We start from the raw sequence: 19,605 nt of genomic DNA, 5'->3' as shown, positions 1-19,605 counted from the left end.
GAGCCACAATCAGGTTTCCTGTGAAGCACAGACAGATGGAGAGACTGAACTCAGGCCAGTCACTTGGCGGGGGCAGCGATGACCTCAACGTGCTGGCGGGGCCAGAGGCTGTAGTTTAGGGAAAGCCTCCCCAGGCAGTGGGAGGGGGCGCTCTCCTGGGGTCTCTGGAGGGAGTCTGAAGTTAGGGCAGTGCAAACAGGAACAGAATGTTCAGATCAAGGCCGAGGGGGAAGGCAGGCAGCGAGCAGCACCTCGGACAGAATGGAGAAGGAACAAGGTGGCAACTGGCAGGAGAGCAGAAACCACCATATATTCTTGTTGGACATGCAAGAACGCAGTGAACTTGCAAGAGGTTTGGTTGATTTCTGTTCATGGCTGCTCTGGTGGCCCCTTCCAGCACAGTTCCCACCCCCAGCTTTGGAGGGCCTCTGGTTTATTTTTCCCGGGTGGTTTGGGCAGCCTCTGTTCTAGCACACATTTCATCACATGAGATCAAAGTCAGCACCCCCGGTCAGGAACGAGTAGCTGCCGTCCAGAGATGTGAGCCGCTCCTGTTCCGAGGCTCTCGCTGACCCCGGGGAAGGACTCCCTGAGCAGCAGTCCACACACTCATCCGTCACAGGCTGGATCTCCTGTGGGTCGAGGGGACAGTCTCCAGCCACAGGAGAGTCCTGCGTGCAACTGACTAGCACATGCACAAGTGACTTACTGCAGGCCGTCGAACGTCTGAGATACCCAGGAAAAAGCAATGGAAGATGGGAAAGCACAAAGAAAGAGGGAGGCAGGCAGAGATGCAGACAGCAAGCTGGTTTATTCATCTGTTTATTGGCCCACAAAGAATACACCCATTAGCTGAAGGCCTCTGGGCAAATGTACAGAAACGTTATTCCTACAGTCCAGTCCAACTAAACTAAATCCAGGGCCTAGACATGCAAGAATCCCATAAAAGGAAGGAAAGGAAGGGAGGAGGGTTATATGAGGGAGGGGGCTGGGGGGAGAGTGGTGTGTGTAGAGGAGTGAAGCAATCAAGTAGTAACAGCCAAACTTAAGAGATGGAGTCCGTGGAGGACTTAGGAGCCAGCAAATGGATGTCCTCACAGCGCTGGGGCCTGGGAAAGCGTCCCGCCTCTCAGTAACCCGCAGCCCTCCAGCACCCTGTTCTCTGTGCGCTCCGTGCAGTGTCCTTTGTTTCTTCCTTTCTGAGATATCCTTTTCCCCAAGTCTAGTAAATAAATGCTTGTACGTACATCAAAGCCCAGCTTACATGCTGCTCTTCCCAGAAGCCTTTCCCAGTCCCCTCTGCCTCTGGAGAGGTCATCATCCTCTCTACTGAGCTACCTCTCTGTGTCTTTTTATAATTTTGGCATCAGCTTAAGGATATCCCTTCTTTTACGTATCTGTGTTCCGGATTAGACCGAGAGGTCCTTGATTGCAGAGGCGAAGTCTCACTCATCTCTGGCCGACATCATGGTTAGCACAGACAGCAACTCAAAATTTGGTCATTTGGACTGAGTTGATTGAGATGAAGACTTGAAAGGGGAACCTCCTATTTCAAGATAGAAACATTCAAATATGGAGTCAAATGCAAAGAAGTAGAGGATAAAGTTGTAGAGAAGAAAGGAGTTTGAGAGAAAATGGGAGCACCGCCAGCAGCATTTTGATTCAACACGAGAAGAACAGAGCTATAGGAAACAGGAACTGGGCAACAGTTACTCCAGAAATCAACTTTGGCGGAAGAGCTATAAAATCAGTGCATGTGAAACGTGTAACTCACGTCAACAACAATGAGTGTGTCTGTCTCCCCATTTTACTTTGTGTACATTTTCAGATGGCATTGGAGGTTTTGCGCTGTTACAGCCACACTCTCTTGACCACGCAAACATCAGATGCTTGATCCAGGTTCACGATTCTGTTAGGTTTCCTGAAATAGAACCTACCACACACACACACACACACACACACACACACGCAAATTAAATTCTTGATAAAAACAGCTATAGACAAACAAAATAGGACAAATACCAGAAATTGATTAATCAACAGGAAATCTCTGTCTTCCATTCTACCCATCAAAAAAACAAAGAAACACAAAGCCTGGAATTAACAAATGCTAAAAAAAAAAAAAAAGGACGTTCAATGTATATAATTATTAACAAATAATAGCCAATATAATCATTGAATGTAGCACATTTACATGATTGATATGTTTATTTTTTTTTGGAGGGGGGTAATTAAGTTTATTTCTTTGTTTATTTTTAGAGGAGGTACTGGGGATTGAACCCAGGACCTCGTGCATGCTAAGTATGCGTTATACCACCGAGGTATATCCTCCCCTCTATCCCTTCTTGTCCCTCCTTTTTGAAATGTGTCCTCCACTGGGCATCTATGATGTTGCTTCCCTGGTTTACCTCTTAGATCTGCTCAGTGTTCTCTTACATTTCTTACTGTTTTTCTGCTTCCCCTTAAACGCTGGTAGTTTTCAAGGTTCTTCCTGAGCCAGCTCTCGTTTAACTCTACTCCACTCCTGTGTCTGTTTACCATCTATTGATTTATGCTTCCAGATATGCTCTGCGTCTGAAGGTACAGTAGCACATCTCAAGTGGATGTCCCATTGGCAGCTTCAGTCAGTTGGGTTTTATATTATAGAGAGTAAAATCGTTTAAGCAGAAAGGGGAGGGGGTGGGATGTATAGCTCAGTGGTAGAGCACAGGCTTAGTATGCTCCTTAGAAAAAGGAAAAAGAAAAGCGGGGAGGCGAAGGTAAAGAACAGACTCCCAGGAACAACTACCGAGAGACCCTAGTGTTCCTCCCACCTTCTGGAGGCCACCTTCCATGCCGTGATGTCACCACCCAGGCTCCAGACCACACTGGCTCTGCTGGAATCCACACCAGCAAAACGGATCCTCACTCCCTGCCTCCTACTTCACTTACCTTGGATTTCAATTCAAGACTTATGCTAGTGCGTATGGTGGCTGGAACCTCAACCCCAACCAAACTCTAGCTGTAGAAGCATCTGGGGTATGTAGTTTTTAGTTTTTCACACTCTCTAGTAGAGGAAGGTGCACAAGGAGAAAGAACATTTGAATAAATGTTGAGTAAGCTAAATTGCCTTTTCTATGCGTATGTAAAATTGAGTCATCTTCCTTGCAAGTCTATCCCATCCTAGGACTGTGTTGTTACTGTCACCCCATTACCCAATCGAAGCAAGTATGAGTCACCCCCAGTTTCTTCAGTGTCTTTCCTTGCCTCACCTTGATTCCCAGTATGCCTGCACGAATGTGCATGCACACACACCCACACACACCCTTTGTTGCCAAAATCCTGTTGATCTTACCTCTCTAATATCTTTCAAATCCATCCACTTCCTCCATTTTATTTCCATCACCACTTCAGTTCAGTTCAGTCCTGTCATTGCTCCAACAGAGTCTTAACTGGTCTCCCAGTTCAGTGTTTCCCCAACTTTGTTTATAACACAAAGCCCTAAGAGCAATTTTTCTAGAACTACTCCAATTAGGTCACTCTGGCTTAAAAACCTTAAAGACAACTCATTCTCTTTAGGATATGGGTGGACCTTCTTAGTTCCATATCTCATCACCAGTTCTCCAGCCCGCCCACCCCTACACGTTTGCATCTTGCTTTCCGGCCACACTGAATTACTTACAGTACTGTCAGATCTCCAGGCTCTTTTGCTTCTAAGCCATTGTACGTGCTATGTTCTATTGAAAAACCCACATCACAATCCTTAATTTACCACAACCCATATGTTCACTTGGCTAATTCCTACTCATCCTTTACAACTCAGCTTGGGTAATATCCCCGTTGGATTGTTTCCCTGACTGTCTCCACTGCCGTGTGGGCTGATTGTGGGCAGATGCTTTGTTCAGTGTTGCATGCTCAAAACCCAGCACAGGGACTCACCCACCCATTCCCTGCATTAGAAGGAAATGTTGTCTGGGGACTGGAGAGGATGTATTTCCTAAAACTGGACACGAGAGGGCAACAAATCACTTCTCCGAACCAGTTTTGTGGTCTGGTTGCCTTTTCCTACCTACACCCTATTTACTATCTCAACTGACTGTTGTGCTTCATGCAGCACAGCTCTTGAGCTTTGCCCGACAGGATGGAAGACTCCTAATGACTCAGAACCATATCTTATTTATATTTGGCTGCCTGCTCAGTGCCAGGCACTTCACCAAGTACTACGGGTAATTTTAAAAGATGAATCAGTCACAATTACTACGTTCGAGGAATCAAGAATCTTGTGGGAGAGAGAAGTGACGCTGAACTTTCTTTATTCCCTGATGTGTGAAGAAACAACCGAGATAACTCCTCAGTAGCACTGGCTGCTTAAAAGGATAGAAAGGTTTACTATCAAGTGTAAAATGAGATAGAAACGTAGACTCTCCTGAATGTTTGACGTGTTTGAAAAGCGTGATCACCACCAGCCCAGTGAATTCTACCCCCAAGTAATTCTAGAATGGCTGGAGAAGCATGCCCTGTCTTAAGCCCATTGCTTCCCTGCTACCATTTCAAATAGATTTTTCTTTTTAGAGCAGTTCATGATCACAGCGAAATTGAGTGGAAAATACAGAGAATTCTCATAGACTCCCTGCCCCACATACCAACATCCTTCCCCACCATCAACGTCCTGTACCAGAGAGGTCCACTGTTATAAAGAGTGGATTAAGGTTCACTCTTACTGCTGTGCATTCTATGGGTGTTGACAAATGTGTAATGACATGGATCTACCATTATAATATCAGACAGAGCAGTTCCACTGCCCTCCAAGGACTCTGAGCTCCGCCTGTTCATTCCTTCTCCCCATCTAAGCCCTGAAACAAAAAGCTGCCTGACTGACCTTGTTACTGCCTCATAGTTTTGTCTTTTTCTATAATATATATGGTTGGAATCATACAGTATGTAATTTTTTCAGACTGGCTTCTTTCTCTTAGTAACCATGCATTTAAGGTTCCTCTGTGCCTTTTCATGGCTTGGTAGTTCATTTCTTTTTAGTGCTGAACAATATTCCATTGTCTGGATGTAAAACAGTTAAATTATGTATTCACCTGTTGAAGAGCATCTTGAGTGTTTCCAAGTTTGGGCAGTTGTGAAGCTGCGATAAGCATCCTTGTGCAGTTTTTTGTGTTTTTCCTTTGGGTAAATATCAAAGAGCACAGCTGATGGATCATATGGTAATAGTATTTATTTTTGTACGAAAACACCAAATCGTCTCCCAGAGTGGCTGTATCACTTCGCATTCTCAGCACTGCATGAGAGTTGCTCATATTATCAGTGCTCTGGATTTTAACCATTCTAATGGGCATATTACGGTATTTCTTTGTTTTTGATGCTCATTTCTCTAATGACACATGATGTGGAGTGTTTTTTCCATATATTATTTGGCATCTTATATCTCTATCGATGAGGTTATGTTCAGGTCTTTTGCTCGTTTTTCAATCAGGTTGTTCATTTTCTTGTTGAGTTTTTCCATTTTCTTTTCTTTTTTTAAATGGAGGTACTAGGGATTGAACTCAGGGCCTTCTGCATGATAAACATGCACTCTACCACTGAGCTATACCCTCCCCAACTCTTATTGAATTTTGAGAGTTGTTTATACATTTTGGATAAACATTCTTTTGTCAGATGTCTTTTGCAAATATTTTCTTCCAGTCTGTGGCTTTTCATTCTCCTGACAGTTGTCTTTTGCTGAGCGTAAGTTTGGAATTTTAATGAAGTTCAGCTTATCAACTACTTAGTGTTTTTGGTGTTGTATCTGAAAAGTCATCACCAACCAAAGGCCATCTGTGCTATTTTCTAGGTGTTTTACTTTTACAGCTTTGTGTTTCATGTTAGGTCTATGACATATTGAAGTTGATTTTTGAGAAGGGCATACGGTCTGGGTCTAGATTAATTTTTTTTTTTTGTATGTGGATGTCCAGTTGTTCAGCACCATTTGTTGAAAAGACTTTTGTTGCTCCATTGTACTGCCCTCGTTCCTTTGCTCAAGATCAATTGACTATATTTCTGTGGGTCTATTTCTGGGCCCTGTGTTTGTTCTTAATTACTGTAGCTTTCTAATGTTACCAAACCAGTCTGACATACAGACAGCAAGCCAGATGTCAGGTTTTGCAGCAGGGAAAGGGTTCATTCAAGAGACAGGCAAGTGAGGAGAACATAGCTCAAATCTACCTCCTTGAAGGTGAGGGGCTTGGAGTATTTACGGAATAAAAAGGCAGGGTGGTCTGAGGTGTTGAGATTGAAGGCAAGATAAATAAAGGTGAGCTAATCAGTGTTCTGCACAGATGGACCTGAGTTACATGCTTCTTTATGAAGGTGGTGGCATTAGCAAGATCCGAGGGTGGAGTTTTTTGCCCTCTGACATCAAAAGACCATCCTTCATGCTTGTTAAAGTCTTGTGAAGTTTTGTCCAAGCTTCGGGAAGCTTGGAGGGTATGCAGTTTGCAGGGACAATTAAAGCAAGCTTGGTCCGTGAAGGTAGGTTATTGAGCAAGTTGGAGTTCAAGGGATCCAACTGATGACAGCCATCAGTTTCAACAGTAAGTTTCAAAGTCAGGGAGGGTCAGGCCTCAAAATCGGTTTTTCCCGTTCAATATGGTGTTGTCTATTCTGGTACTTTAATCAATCACCCCCACGTAATGAAGCCTCCATAAAAATCACCTAATGCAAAAAAAAAAAAATCACCTAATGCAAAGCATCCCTTCCTTTGGGCTGTTCCTGAGTTTGTAGTCTTATAATAAATGGGTAATAATGAGTAAGTAAAGCACTTTCTGAGTTCTGTGAGCCATTCTAACAAATTAATGTACTTGAGGAAGGGATTATGAGAACCTTGATGGGTAGCCAGTTGGTCAGAAGTACAGGAGGCTGGACTTGGAACTGGCATCCGAGGTGGAAGCAGTCTTGTGTCACTAAGCTTTTAACTTGTGAGATCTGACACTAACTCCAGGTAGATAGTGCCAAACTGAACTGAACTGTAGGATACCTGCTAGTTTATTTATTTACCTCCCTCATGGAGGCTCTAGGGGTTGAACCCAGGACCTCGTACATTAGTTGGACATCTAGTATGATGTTGAAAAGCAGTGGTGAGACAGGACATCCTTGCCTTGTTAGGATCATAGTAGGAAAGCTTCTAGCATCTCACTATGTATGATGTTAGCTACAGGTTTTTGTAAATGTTCTTTATTCCTAGTATGCTGAGAGTTTTCACGATGGATGTTGGATTTTTGCTAAAAAGCCCTCTCTCCATCTCTGGGAATAATCATGTGGTTTTTCTTCTTTAGCCTTGATGCTATGGATTACATCTGGATAGCCTTGCATGACCTGGGTTAAATCCCACTGGGACATGGGATATAATTCTCATATATTGTTGAATTTGATTCGTTAATACTTTGTTGAGGAGTTTTTGCATATTTGTTCATGAGAGATAATTGGCCTGTTAGTTGTATTTTTTAGAAGGTCTTTGTCTGGTGTAATGCTGGCCCCAAAGAATAAGTTAGGAAGTAACTTATTAAGTAATAGAAGCTTCTGTCCTTTGGAAGAGCTTGTAGAGAATTGGTTTCACTGATTTCAGCTCTGAATCTTACTTCTTTCCTCTGCTAAAATTGGATTTCATTTGCACCGTTTTTCTAGTTTCTAGATGTTTTTGTTTAATATATGCATTCAATGACATAAATTTCCCTCTACACGTTGCTTTTGCTGCTTCTCACAAATTTTGATAAATTGTGTTTATTTTCCTCCATCTTCTAAAAAGTTAATGCAATGCAGTATGACCTGCATATATAAATATATAGAATTGCAGTGTTCATGTTAAAGATAAACTGAGGCATATTAAAAATTTGAGTTTGAGCAAAAGTGGATTTGAATCTGGTAGTGCCAGACTGGAAGTGGTTAGGCTCACTCTACCAATAGCATCCTGCAGAGAAAAACGGCAGAAACAAGGCAAGAGAAATTATTGCTCGGCTGTAGCTCAAAGCCTACTTGGCTGTTGGTGATTGATTATCCTTGGGTTTTAATTTTGTAACCCTGAGGCATCTACAAGGCTTAGATTTTGGTTTGGTTATGTAGGCTGCCTTGGAATAAGAGCCACCTCAGTCTCACGGCCCCTGTTCAATTAATTTAACAACTTCTTCCTTTGACCATCCTCTCTTTCATGAGAGATTTACCAGAAATTTGGTATTAGAGCTGCTCTAAGTCACCATCAGAGCTAAGTTGCTCTTGTCTCATGGTGATACTGATTATGACGTCAGGTTGATAGTAGAATTGTTTTTGTTACTCATCTTGTTTTTGTTCTCCAAGCACAGTGAGACCATCTGATGTACTGCTGATGGCTATGAATATGCATTTAAGACCTTTGAGAGAACACAGTGCACCAAGGAAACAACAACGATGAATATTAGGCCAAGGTTCAGGACCTTCCATGAACCAAACCAATTGTTATCATCTAAACCAGAGGATGTACCCAAAGGTCATCAACCTGCTTTAGCCAAGTGGCTGATTTATTCATCTCTTGTATTTGGTAAAATACCAGTGGTATTGACCCAGGTACAAGAGGAGGAGCTTTGCTGTGGCACAAATTTCTCCTTGTTTAGCTGATAAGTAATGTCAAGCAATTATAGTAACTAAAACCATCCTAGCGAGAAAGTCTAGGGACTTTCGTTTTGCAGCTCTGGCATTAGTTCCAGATTCAGGGCTGATTGCCAGAGTTAAGGGCCTGCCAGGAATGGACCTTCCTTATTCACCTGGTAAGGCTGCCAGGAATCCTGTAAACAGAACAGCAGGCCAGTGTTTCCAGGGGATCTTTATTTTTGGTGGTTGTTTTTTGGTGGTGGGGGGGAGTTAGGTTTGTTTGTTTATGGAGGTACCAGGGACTGAACCCAGGACCTCATGCATGCTGAACACTCGCTCTACAGCTGAGCTATACCCTCCCCACCCCAGGGTTCATACTGACTCCTTAAAGTCCACTTGAGTTTTACTCTGGCTTTGAATTGCTTCCAGAATTGCACTCTCTGTTTTTGACTTAATTTGTCGGGCAAGGACAGATCGAAGCTGACCCACCCACCCACCCACCTACATTAGCTTCTATTTGTTTCAGGGAGATTTCCAGCTAAGACGGAAATCCAGATAACTATGTTCTGGATTTAGAGCTGTGTGTCTTTGGAATGTTTTTTTGTGAATGTTTTCCACAATGGCCTCGATGTTTTTCTTTCCCTCTGGGTACATAGTTTCATTTTAACTTAGAGAATTCCTAAAAAAAACAGTTCCTATAAGGCTTTGAATATCAGCTTCTGATGAGGCCAATTTCTGACCATAGAGCTACTTCAAAAAGAAAAATCTCTTCAAATATCTTGCAGGTTTCAGATGGAGCAAACAGTAAATACTCCTGGGAGTTTTGAGTGACCCCAAGGATGCAAGAGGTGTCCCCAACGAGGGTGCTAAAGACACTAACTCCCCAAGATTCAGAGCCACTTCGAAAAATAGCCCAAAGGGAGGGCCAGAAACAGTCAGTAGGACCCTAGCCACAAATAGGGCACAGCCCACATTTCTGGCTGGCCGCATTTTGTAGGGGGTGGGGTAGGGCTGAGCTGCCTGCATACACGAGAACCAACAACCTGGGTGTCCCAGGCAGGCAGAGAGCCAAGCCAAGTTCTCAGGACACAAAATGGGACAAGAAGGCAATGGCTGTCCCTGGGAGAGAAGGGGTGGATAACCAGTGGGTACCCCCAAACCAAATTCACAAGAGCCTGAATTTGGAAAGGCAAGGACAACATGAAATTTTACCTTCCTCTCTTGGCCAGGCACCACAGAGAGACCTGGGAGAGCTAACTTTGGTCAGAATTCTCACGCTTGGCTGGCTTCTGCCAGCTTTCCCAGGATCCTGTCTGCAGGCCTCGGGGAGGCGAGGAGCCCTAGCAGCTTCCCACAGTTTCCCCTCCGCTCTTTGTAGTGAGTGCTTGGCTAAGAGCCCTTTTTCTCTGGGGCATCTCTTCAATGGATCTGGGTTAAGAGTTCCCCTCTCTGGCCACTGTAATTCAAGGTAATCTTTGGTGAGGTTAACATACTTGTTCAGCCTTAAAATTTTATTCACCTAAGACCTCACACTGGACCCATCTGGTTTCTAAGCTGGACCCGGTTTGACTCCGGCTAGTTTCTGGACCCAGGCTGGAAAAATGCTCAGATAGTCTGACAGCTCACAACACAAGGGCTGCGGAGCTAGGATCCAAGAGGAACTCACCTGTGACCTCCAGACACAGTGAGAGCAGTGAGCTCAGTGGGCTCAGTGGCGACCTACACCTGGCCCCTCATTGCTCCTGGAGGTCACTGAAGGGGCTCTTTTGGCTCCTTTTTCTGACAACAGAACAGTTAAAAGATACACTGTGGCATATTAAAATTAAGAGTTTTTGTGAAAAATCAATTCTAATTGGGCAGCGCCAAACTGGTTGTAGATAGGAGTGCTCCGCCCATGGAAGCTGGGGAGAGACTTTATAGGGAAAAGGCCCAAGCAAGGCAATGCTGTAGCTTAAAGCCTATTTGGCGGTTTGTGATTGGTAGTTCTTAGTTGTCGATTTTGAAACCTTGAGACATTTACAGGCTCAGATTTTGGTTTGCTTTTATAGGCTGTTTCGGCATCAGAGCTGGTTCAGTCCAATGGCCCCTTGTTTAATTAACCTGACAAATTGTATTCAAGTTGAGGGAGGGCCCCATGAAGGAACCGTGGGCAGTCAGGGGTTATCAGACTTCAGTGCATCAAAATTATCCAAATCAAAAATCAGAAAGAAGGTTATTGAGCTTCTTGGGGCTTCAGTGTGGCACAACTGTGTTGTGGGTAAGAATCTACTTTGCAAACACCTCTGGGTGTTTCTACTAAATGTAGGCCTTCCTTCATATCAGTATTTCTCGAACTGTATGTGTATGTGATACACTGAGTGTGTATCAGAATCCTCTGAGGATGTGCTTGCCAGATAAAATGCTGGATGGTCAATCCATCTGAATTTCATATACACGACAGACACATTTTTCGTGTAAGTATATCTCAACAATTGCAATGTATAATCTTATCAGGAGATTATATTCTCTTTATTTCTGCTTCTCCTATTGGCCTTTTTTCTAAAGATCTTCTGTCCTGCCTCTAGGGTCTCGTTGATAACTTATTGGGTAACAAAAAGCTCAATAAACTGTTAAAAGGAATCTTTCATACTTTTATCTTTTCTCTCTGTTTCCTTTGACTTTTGTACTTCGTCCTCCATTTTATCTCTCCTCTGCTTTCCCCCTGTAAGTCTGTTTTTCTGCTTTTGTGCAAGTTATCTTCGTTGAAGTGTCTACTGGGGCTGTCTCTTTTCCCCTTCCTTCCCTTTTTCTGTCTGCTTTCTCCTCTTTTTCCTTCTCCCCAAGCCTTCCATGTCAAAATGAAAACCTCTATGTAGAAACAGTGAGGGCAGTAGGGACCAGCCCACAGTATTGTGTTCCAGAAGGAGATTCTGTGCTGACAGTCCTTTCTCACCAGAGCAAGTTCCCAGTCTCGGAGAAAAGAGCTTCAGGAAACAATTGCTTTGCTTGAGGATCTGCTGGGAGGGTGATGGATGGCACCGCAGTTACTTCAAGAACTGCCGGAAAAGGAGGGGAGTCCTTGCCAGGCAGCGTGAGGGGAGGAGGCGGCTGGGAGAAAGAGCCAGTCAGGAAGAACTCTGGAAGGGGCGGGGAATGCGCGGCCGGGATGTGCTGTCTGCAGGACCTTTCTGCAGAGATTGTGTCTTTGTGAGCTGCCTGCAGAAGCCATGTGCCTGCAGAATGTATGTGAATCTATGTGTTGCTTATTTCAGATCATGGGTCTAATGCGAACTGCTGACTGCAAGAAACAGGAATGTATTGTTGAAAGGATTTTGCAGTCAGAGTGCTTGTTTGTGGTTGTGTGGTATGTGTGACTGACTTTTTGCCAAATGCGCTGTTCTGATTCCAGCTCTGAAAGTTTTTAGTGGCAGTCTGGCTGACTAAGCCAAGACACAACAAAGTCAGAAGGAAATACAGGGGCAACCTGAGATGGAAATAGAGAAGTTGTTGCAACAAGAGAGAAAAAGGGAGATTTGGAGAAAGGGGAAATGAAGGAGAAAAACAAGATAAACAATAAAAATTCCTTCCTTAGAAAAGGGAGAAATTTGGGGGAGGGTGTAGCTTAGTGGTAGAGTGCCTGCTTAGCATGCATGAGGTCCTGGGTTCAATAGCCAATACCTCCACTAAAAAAAATAATAAATGTAATTACCCTCCCCCACAAAATTAAAAAAACAAAATTGCACATTAATATATATTTTTTTTTAAAAGGAAGAAATTCAAAAGAAAGAGGGAAAGAAAGGCAACGTCCTTCCAGATGTCGGCACTAAATATATATGTATGTATATGTATATGTATATATAGATAGATCCCTAGTTTTGATATCTTGGTAAGATGTTTCGCAGTTTTTCTCTCTTCTTTCTTTCTCGATGCTGTTTATCTTGGCATGTATATTACATGTATGTTTTGGTTACACCAGGGGATCATCCAGAAAGGAACACTACCAGTTCTTAAATGAGAAAGAGGGTTTTTTGTTGCTGTTAGATGAGAGAGCTATTTATTGGACATGATGGAAAGACATTCAATGTTGATCAGAGATTAATTGAACAGGATTGGAGAATTTATTTTGGGTGATTAATATGCGAAATGTATGGCATTTCAAAAGGAGAGATGTTGAAATGCACTATTTCCACATTCCAAGGGTAGTTATTGTTATTACTATGATTATTAACCAAATTAAACAGGGACTACCTACACCTGGAATGATATTTAGCTTTTGGTCATGAGAACTTCTGGATCTCGGCAGATTAAACACAGAGGCAGCACAGCTTTGAACTTGGATGCGGGCTGGGGAGGGAAGTCCTAGTTGGGACCATCCAAGTTTTGCTTTGTTGCAAAAACACTACAAAATTTTGATGGTTCCAGCTTGCAGCATTATGATGTCTTCCACAGCTCTTTGCTCACTTCATTTTAAAAAGTTAATTAGAAGTTCTTATAATTGAATTTCCAGTACTACTTTTGCTCCATTCATTAATATGTCTTTTGTTTCATTCAGTCATCTTTTCCTCCTTTTCTTCCCACTATTTTTTCATCTGCTCTTTTGTTTTTCTTCTTCTCCATCATGTTTCCCTGGATTTGAATAAAATTCTCTTCACTTCTTTCCTCACCACTCTCTCCTGTAATGAAATTATTCCCTTTCAGGCTGGTCTTTCCCCCTCATTCCTTTCTCTGCTGTCTTTGTCTCCAGCAGAGGGGGTCTGATGGTGAATCGGAGGTAGGGTGTGAGGCCCTGGGGGAGAAGCAGGCCGGGAAGAGGGAGGAGGAAGTGGTATTTCAGCTGTTTCTGCGATCAGCCTATAAAAGGCTGACTTCAGTCCGCCTCTGTAAATTCCTCCTCTCCCGCCCCCACAGTTCTCCCCTTCAAAGGGTCTCTCCGCTTTTCCCACCTTAAATTCCACCTCCCCTGCTCCCCGCTCCACTTCTCCGGTGACATCACATCTACCAGCTGGGACTGCCAAGGACACTGACCTGCTTTTGCCCTCTCTCTAAGGTGCTGAACTCTGGCTTGTCTGTTAAACCCTGAATTTCTGCTAAACCCTTTCTGTCCCAAGATGTCAGTGGGTCCCCTTTTAAAGCTCAAAACATTTCACAGTTTCCCACAAAACAGTAGATTTATTTTTAGTAACTGAAGTTTGAGAAAAAGCATAATGAAAAGGCTTCCACAGCTTTAGCAAATTCATTTATGACAAATGGATTTGTACTTAGTTAATCACAATAGAATCTATATATATTTGGAGAATAACAGTATTTTTGGTTAAATCTTTATACATGCTTTATATATGCTTGTTAATGGACTCAGATCCTTTGTGACAAATTCTTTTATATATATATGTTTACTGAAGTATAGTCAGTTTATAATGTTGTGTCGGTTTCTGGTGTACAGCACAATGCTTCAGTCATACGTGCACATACATACGTTTGTTTTCATATTCTTTTTCACTGTAAGTTACTGCAAGACATTGAATATAGCTTCCTGTGCTATACAGTATAAGCTTGTTGTTTACCTACAAATTCTAATACATACGTACCATTATTTATCAAATGTTTGTATATGATGTTAGAGACATAAGCATCTACAGCTAAATAAAACTTTTACATACTAAGTAGTGGAGTGAAACTGCAGACAGAATCAATTGTCTAGTCTTGGAGGGATTATAAGAAATTGGTTAAGAGTATGTACTCTTGGGGGGTGGTGATTAGGTTTATTAATTTTTAGTGGAGGTACTGTGGATTGAGCCCAGGACCTCGTGCATGAGCACGCACTCTAAACACTGAGCCACCCTCCCACCTCCCCACCAAAGTATGAACTTGGATGTTTGGATTCAAATCATGCTTTTGCCACTTGCTAGTTGTGGGAGTTCGGACAAGTTATTCAACCTTTCTGTTCCTCAGTTTGCTCTTTTGTAAAAGGAAGACACTCAAACCCAGCAGGGTTTTTAGGAGAATTAAACTGTTTAATAAAAAGGCTCTGAGAACATTTCATGTTCTAAGACATGTTAGATTTATTATGAAACTGGGGACACGTTATAATTATATATGTTTCAAATATTTCTATGGCAATTTCCTCATGCCTAAGTTTTCATTCACCATTTACTTACCAAGGAAGCCAGTATTACAGGTCCTCTGTCTTGGTCTAGGTTGTCTCCCCGGGTTGTCCAGAAAAGTTTTGGGAAACTAGCAAGAAGGACTGGAACTTGTATATTAGAGATTCACCTAGTTATTTCACTGTCACTCAACATAAATTTTCCTTTTTTCTTTCTTCCTCTCTTCTCTCTCCTCTGACCTTATATCACGCTGCTAGTATGAAACCCAAATTGAAAAGCATTGAGAAAGAGATGAAAAATCAAGGAAACTGGGGGTTTAGGTGGAACTGATGGAAGAAACGTTAAATGGGAAAAGCAAGGAAGATTAAACAAACACAATCTAGCTTGATGATCAATATGGGATTGAAACCCAAGAGAGCAAAAATGATTTCAAAAGAAAATGAAGAAACAGATAAGAAAATGAAGGGCAGATACGGATTTGGACAGAATAGATATAAGTTGTTCTGTTTCTTTGCATCAAGGGTGACTATGTGAGCTGAGACTAACGAACAGGGCTCCCTAGTGTAACTTTCTGAGTGTGTAAAAGACGGCAAAGTGGATCTGGACAATCATGACAGTGCCAGGTCATTAGGATGCTCCTAGAACCCATTCCTTCATGTTCCATTCAACCTGGAAATATTTGTTGATCATTCAGGGTGCTGCTGGTGACACAGATGTGTGGCAGATCTGTGCAGCCCATGTGTGCTTTGAAGTCTATCGTTTCCGTGGTTGAAATGTCTACCAATTCAATCACATTTCCCTGTGCCAAATGGAGAGCTCTTGTTTTCTTTTTTTCTCTTATTACTTGAGGCTTCCTCTGTTCTTTAGAAGAGAATGTGCTGCTTTCCACGTTTACTTATTCCCTTCTCTCTTCTTCCCAGAATCCGGAGTCTAGGACATTGCTGCCAATGATTTAATCTCATTGCTTCAATCTTCTCTTCTGTCAGGGGAGAGACTAACAACATTTGCTCAACACTGCAAGGTTGCTTGAGGCTTAACATGAATTTATAAATGCTGAGTGCTTTAAATAAAGGACATTTTACAAATGGTTGTCTCTTTAAGACTCCATTCTCAAACTCATATGTCTAAAAATCACTCGGTAGGCTTGTTAAAAACGCAGACTTCTGGCTGATTCCATAAGCTTTGAGTTTGACTCAAAAAATGCAGATAGGTACTCAGGCTAATGTGCAAGGTCAGGGGTGAAGATCAAAGAATCTTCATTTTAAACATCCTGGTTTACTTCTATGTAGTAGGGGAAAAAGAAATAGTAACCAGGTACAATTAAAGGAGGGGGAAACCCACATCACTCCTCTAAGTCTTTTTTTTTTTTTCTTTACCGCCTTTCCTTCTCTGATTCAGCCAACATATGATCTTTCTTCCCTTTCCCCACCCCATCCTGCTTTGTGTCTGGCATTGGCATTTTAGCATAGTTAGAGAGGTACTCAGCTTAATGTACAGAAATGGAATGGAGGAAAAGGGAGGGGATGTGGGTGGAGAAAGGCTAGGTCAGTGTTTAGCTCTTCTGTGAAGACTGCTGTTGCTGGGCTGGTTCTAGCCGGCTGGCTCTGGGAGAGGAAGCTCGGGGAGAGCTGGATCTCCTGCAGCTGCTGCTCCTGCTCCTGCTCCTTATCTGCTAGTGTAGCTTCCCTTACGAGACGCCCACTGCCTTTTCTCCACCCACATGATTCACATCAGATACTCCATGAAGAACACTATTTTAGGTACTGATAACAATTCTAGATTCACTTCTATTTACAGTTTTTCTCTTTACTACTTTAAGGCCTTTAGTTTTGATCAGATCCCAGTTTCTTTGTCTTTAAACCCAGGAGGAAAAGATTTGCACCAGATGGTATCTATGGGAGTACGTAGAGATTTTTGCATAGAGATTTTTGCTCGGCTCACAATCTAGATAACACTAGGTGAGTTAGGCTCTTCCCGCTGAGGCAGTTGCACACCAGTGCAACACAAGTCAAATTAGAGACTCTGGGTAACTTTGCTGGGGGAGATTTTGTTTTCATCAAACTCTCTTCTTTCACGTGCCTTCCCTCTATTCATATTGCCTACCAAGAACCTGCTGCAAATCCAGCTGTCATATTCTAACCAGCTAATCTGATTAACTGAGATGTCTAGATAATGTGTACGTTTCAATGTGGTCATAAACGCATAATCCCAGCATCTCTGTTGTCTAAACTTTGGTCTTTAGCTTGGCTGCACAGTAGAATTCCCAGAAGAGTTTTACAAAATATTGGTGTCTGGATCCCAATCCCAGATATTCTGATTTAAGCCCTTCATTGGTTATATTGTGTCTAGAAATAAGAACAAAAATCTGGAAATGTTTTGCTTTAGGCAAAGGATACCCTTCAATTTCGTCTCAAATATATTACTCAGGATAGGGTTGGTCTCACACTCACAGGGACCTCAGGAAATATAACTATTTGTACTATTACCACAAAGATCTAAATATTGTATAAGTTCTCTTTGGCATTTAACTATTTTGGTATCGGTCTTGTATAATAATAGCTAATATTTATTGAGCATTTACTATGTAGTGTATTATATTTGAGTTACCTCATTAATCCTTATAACTTAATTAAGTAGTTGATCTTCATTTTGTTGATAAGAAAACTGAGGCTTAATGAGGTAAAGCAACCATGGTGGTAGTAAATGAAGCTGGCATTTCAAAGCAGATACATCAGATTCATCTGACTCCAGAGATGATAAGTTACTCACGATAATGTTTTCTCAAGGGATTCAACTGACCTCAGCCTCCTGAAAAATATTAGTTTATGGGTTCAAAATGAATGGTGCATGTTTAAACCAAGATAAACGACTTAAAATACTTTGCTACCCAAGGGAGATGTTAAGTCCATGCCTATCCAGATATCTACCACGAAAGCACAAAGATTATGATTGAATCTAAGAAACTCAGCCTTTCTGGACCTTGTTTTTCCACTACGGAAATACAAAAAATAATTATACTGCTTCCTCATTACTTAATACAAAAATATGAGGTATGAATTGGATCATTATCCAAAGATCATTATCTTTATACTAAGCCATATTATTGGCTTTGTTTTTTAAAATAACTTCTAGATGTGTTTCCCTGACTAGATTAAGTGAAAAGCAAAGTTTTGAGTTTCTTAGGATGCATCTGGCACATAGTGACAATATACTGAATTTCTAAAAGGCAAGTGTCCAGTGAGTTAATAGTCAAATACTCTCTATGCAGTTTCACCAACATAACTTGCTCTTTCTGGACGGTGCATAGTTACCATGAACTGGGATTCTTAACTGTGGGACTGAAGGATAGAATAGGTATTGTTGATCCTCTGCTGGGCGGGTCTGCAACCTTTTCTTTGCGCCAATTTGCTTCTTGTTCCAGATTCTCATTATGTTCATATCTCTGATCAAGCTTTCTTTGATCACAAAATGATTCTTGTCTTTGTCTTTAGATTGAAGGGAAGTACTTCATGTTCCAGGAGATGAATATCAGGGTGGAGTAAACAGCGACATTTTATTTCTGTAGAACTTCCCCCTTTCTTCTCAGGATAGTACATCATATTTATTTATTCCTCTTAACCCATCTTTTGTAAAAATAGCTTTTTGTAAAAATAGGTTACTTTCTATCATAACATATAATAACAGCAGTAAACACTTAGAATATCACTTGCTTTGTGCCGGGCATTAAGTCTTCCATATTTTTACTCCTTATAACAACTTAATCGAGTAGGTAACTGTTTTTATAGTTTTTTAATAAAATATTTTTATAGTTAACTCTTAGAGTTGAGCAGACAAAAATACAGAGAAGTATCACACAGATTAAGATGCCGCCCATAAATTAACACCCCAGGTCATGCTACATTTCTCAAACGACTCTCAGTCCCCTGAGGTAAATCAGAAAAAAAAAAAAGCAGACCCTAAAGATTGGGAAAGGAATGCTGAAAAGAATTTGTTGGCTGAGGCAACTGAGAAGGGGATGTGATCTGAAGAAGGCAAATTTGTTAGGACACTTGTTTCTCACATCTGGGATATTGGTCTTAATAAATGACTGAGGTTATTTGGAAATGAATCTCCCAAGTAAGGTAGCAGGGTCATCTATTACCTTTGGTTTTATTCTTCATGATCTAGAAAAATCTGTTAACAAGCATTACTATAGTTGAACATATTCAAATTTTGACCCTTCCGTGTGGAGTTTTTGGACCTTCCCCACCAGAGGAAAATTACCAGCAACATCTTACAAACCTTCTACCCCTTCTCAGCCATATTGGGAAGAAAAACACCAAGTGAACACTTTTTTACCTAGAGTCTGAGAATCTACAAAATGCTTTTAAGTATATCATTACATTTCATTCTCAGAGCAACCTTGGAATATACTCTTTTCATAACAAAGACGCAGAGGAAGTTAAGTAAACCATTTGCTCAAGGTTGACACTGGTTTCTAAGTGGCAGGGCTGGCTGTACCACGCTACCCTGTCTGTATCTTAAAACCTGAAAATATATGATGTAGTTTCCAAATTTGCCTCACAATGTGCATTGGCATTGTCTTTATTCCGCACACAGGGGACCTTAAAGGTATTTACGATCTTTGTCCCCAAATCTTTGCCTTGGGAGGGAAGACCACGGTTTGAGAGGACTCGAGGGGGAGGCGGGGGGGCAGCGTGCGCCCGGGAGGCTGGGTGGGCTCGCGTCAGGGTTCAAAGTGTGGATGAAGGGGGCCCGAGGGGGGCCTGTGAGGGCGGCAGGGGGTACAACGGAAGGGATTCACCCGCGGTTCCGAGTCCAGGACAATCCTCGGCCCCCCACCCGCTTCCCTTTCTCAGTGAGGACGGTTTGGGGGCGGGTGGGGAAAGCGCGTCCTCGAAGCGCCCTCGCGCTCCCATTTCCCCCCGGGCGCGCGCACTCC

The 19,605-nt window shown here is 42.2% G+C and overlaps 1 protein-coding gene across 1 annotated transcript in view; it reads left to right on the top strand.

The window, feature by feature from the left end:
* RIMKLB (ribosomal modification protein rimK like family member B) overlaps window positions 1–19,605 on the top strand; it is a 94,479-nt gene that overhangs the window by 31,656 nt on the left and 43,218 nt on the right. The window contains exon 2 of the mRNA XM_072954190.1: window positions 12,331–12,397. The gene's annotated coding sequence lies outside the window, so the exon portion shown is untranslated. The remainder of the gene's footprint in view (window positions 1–12,330; window positions 12,398–19,605) is intronic.

The sequence above is a fragment of the Vicugna pacos genome, chromosome 34 (assembly GCF_048564905.1).
Source record: "Vicugna pacos chromosome 34, VicPac4, whole genome shotgun sequence".
NCBI classification, from domain to species: Eukaryota; Metazoa; Chordata; class Mammalia; order Artiodactyla; family Camelidae; genus Vicugna; species Vicugna pacos.
The sequence above is the reverse complement of the archived record's forward strand: the minus strand, read 5'-3'. Positions and strand labels throughout refer to the sequence as shown.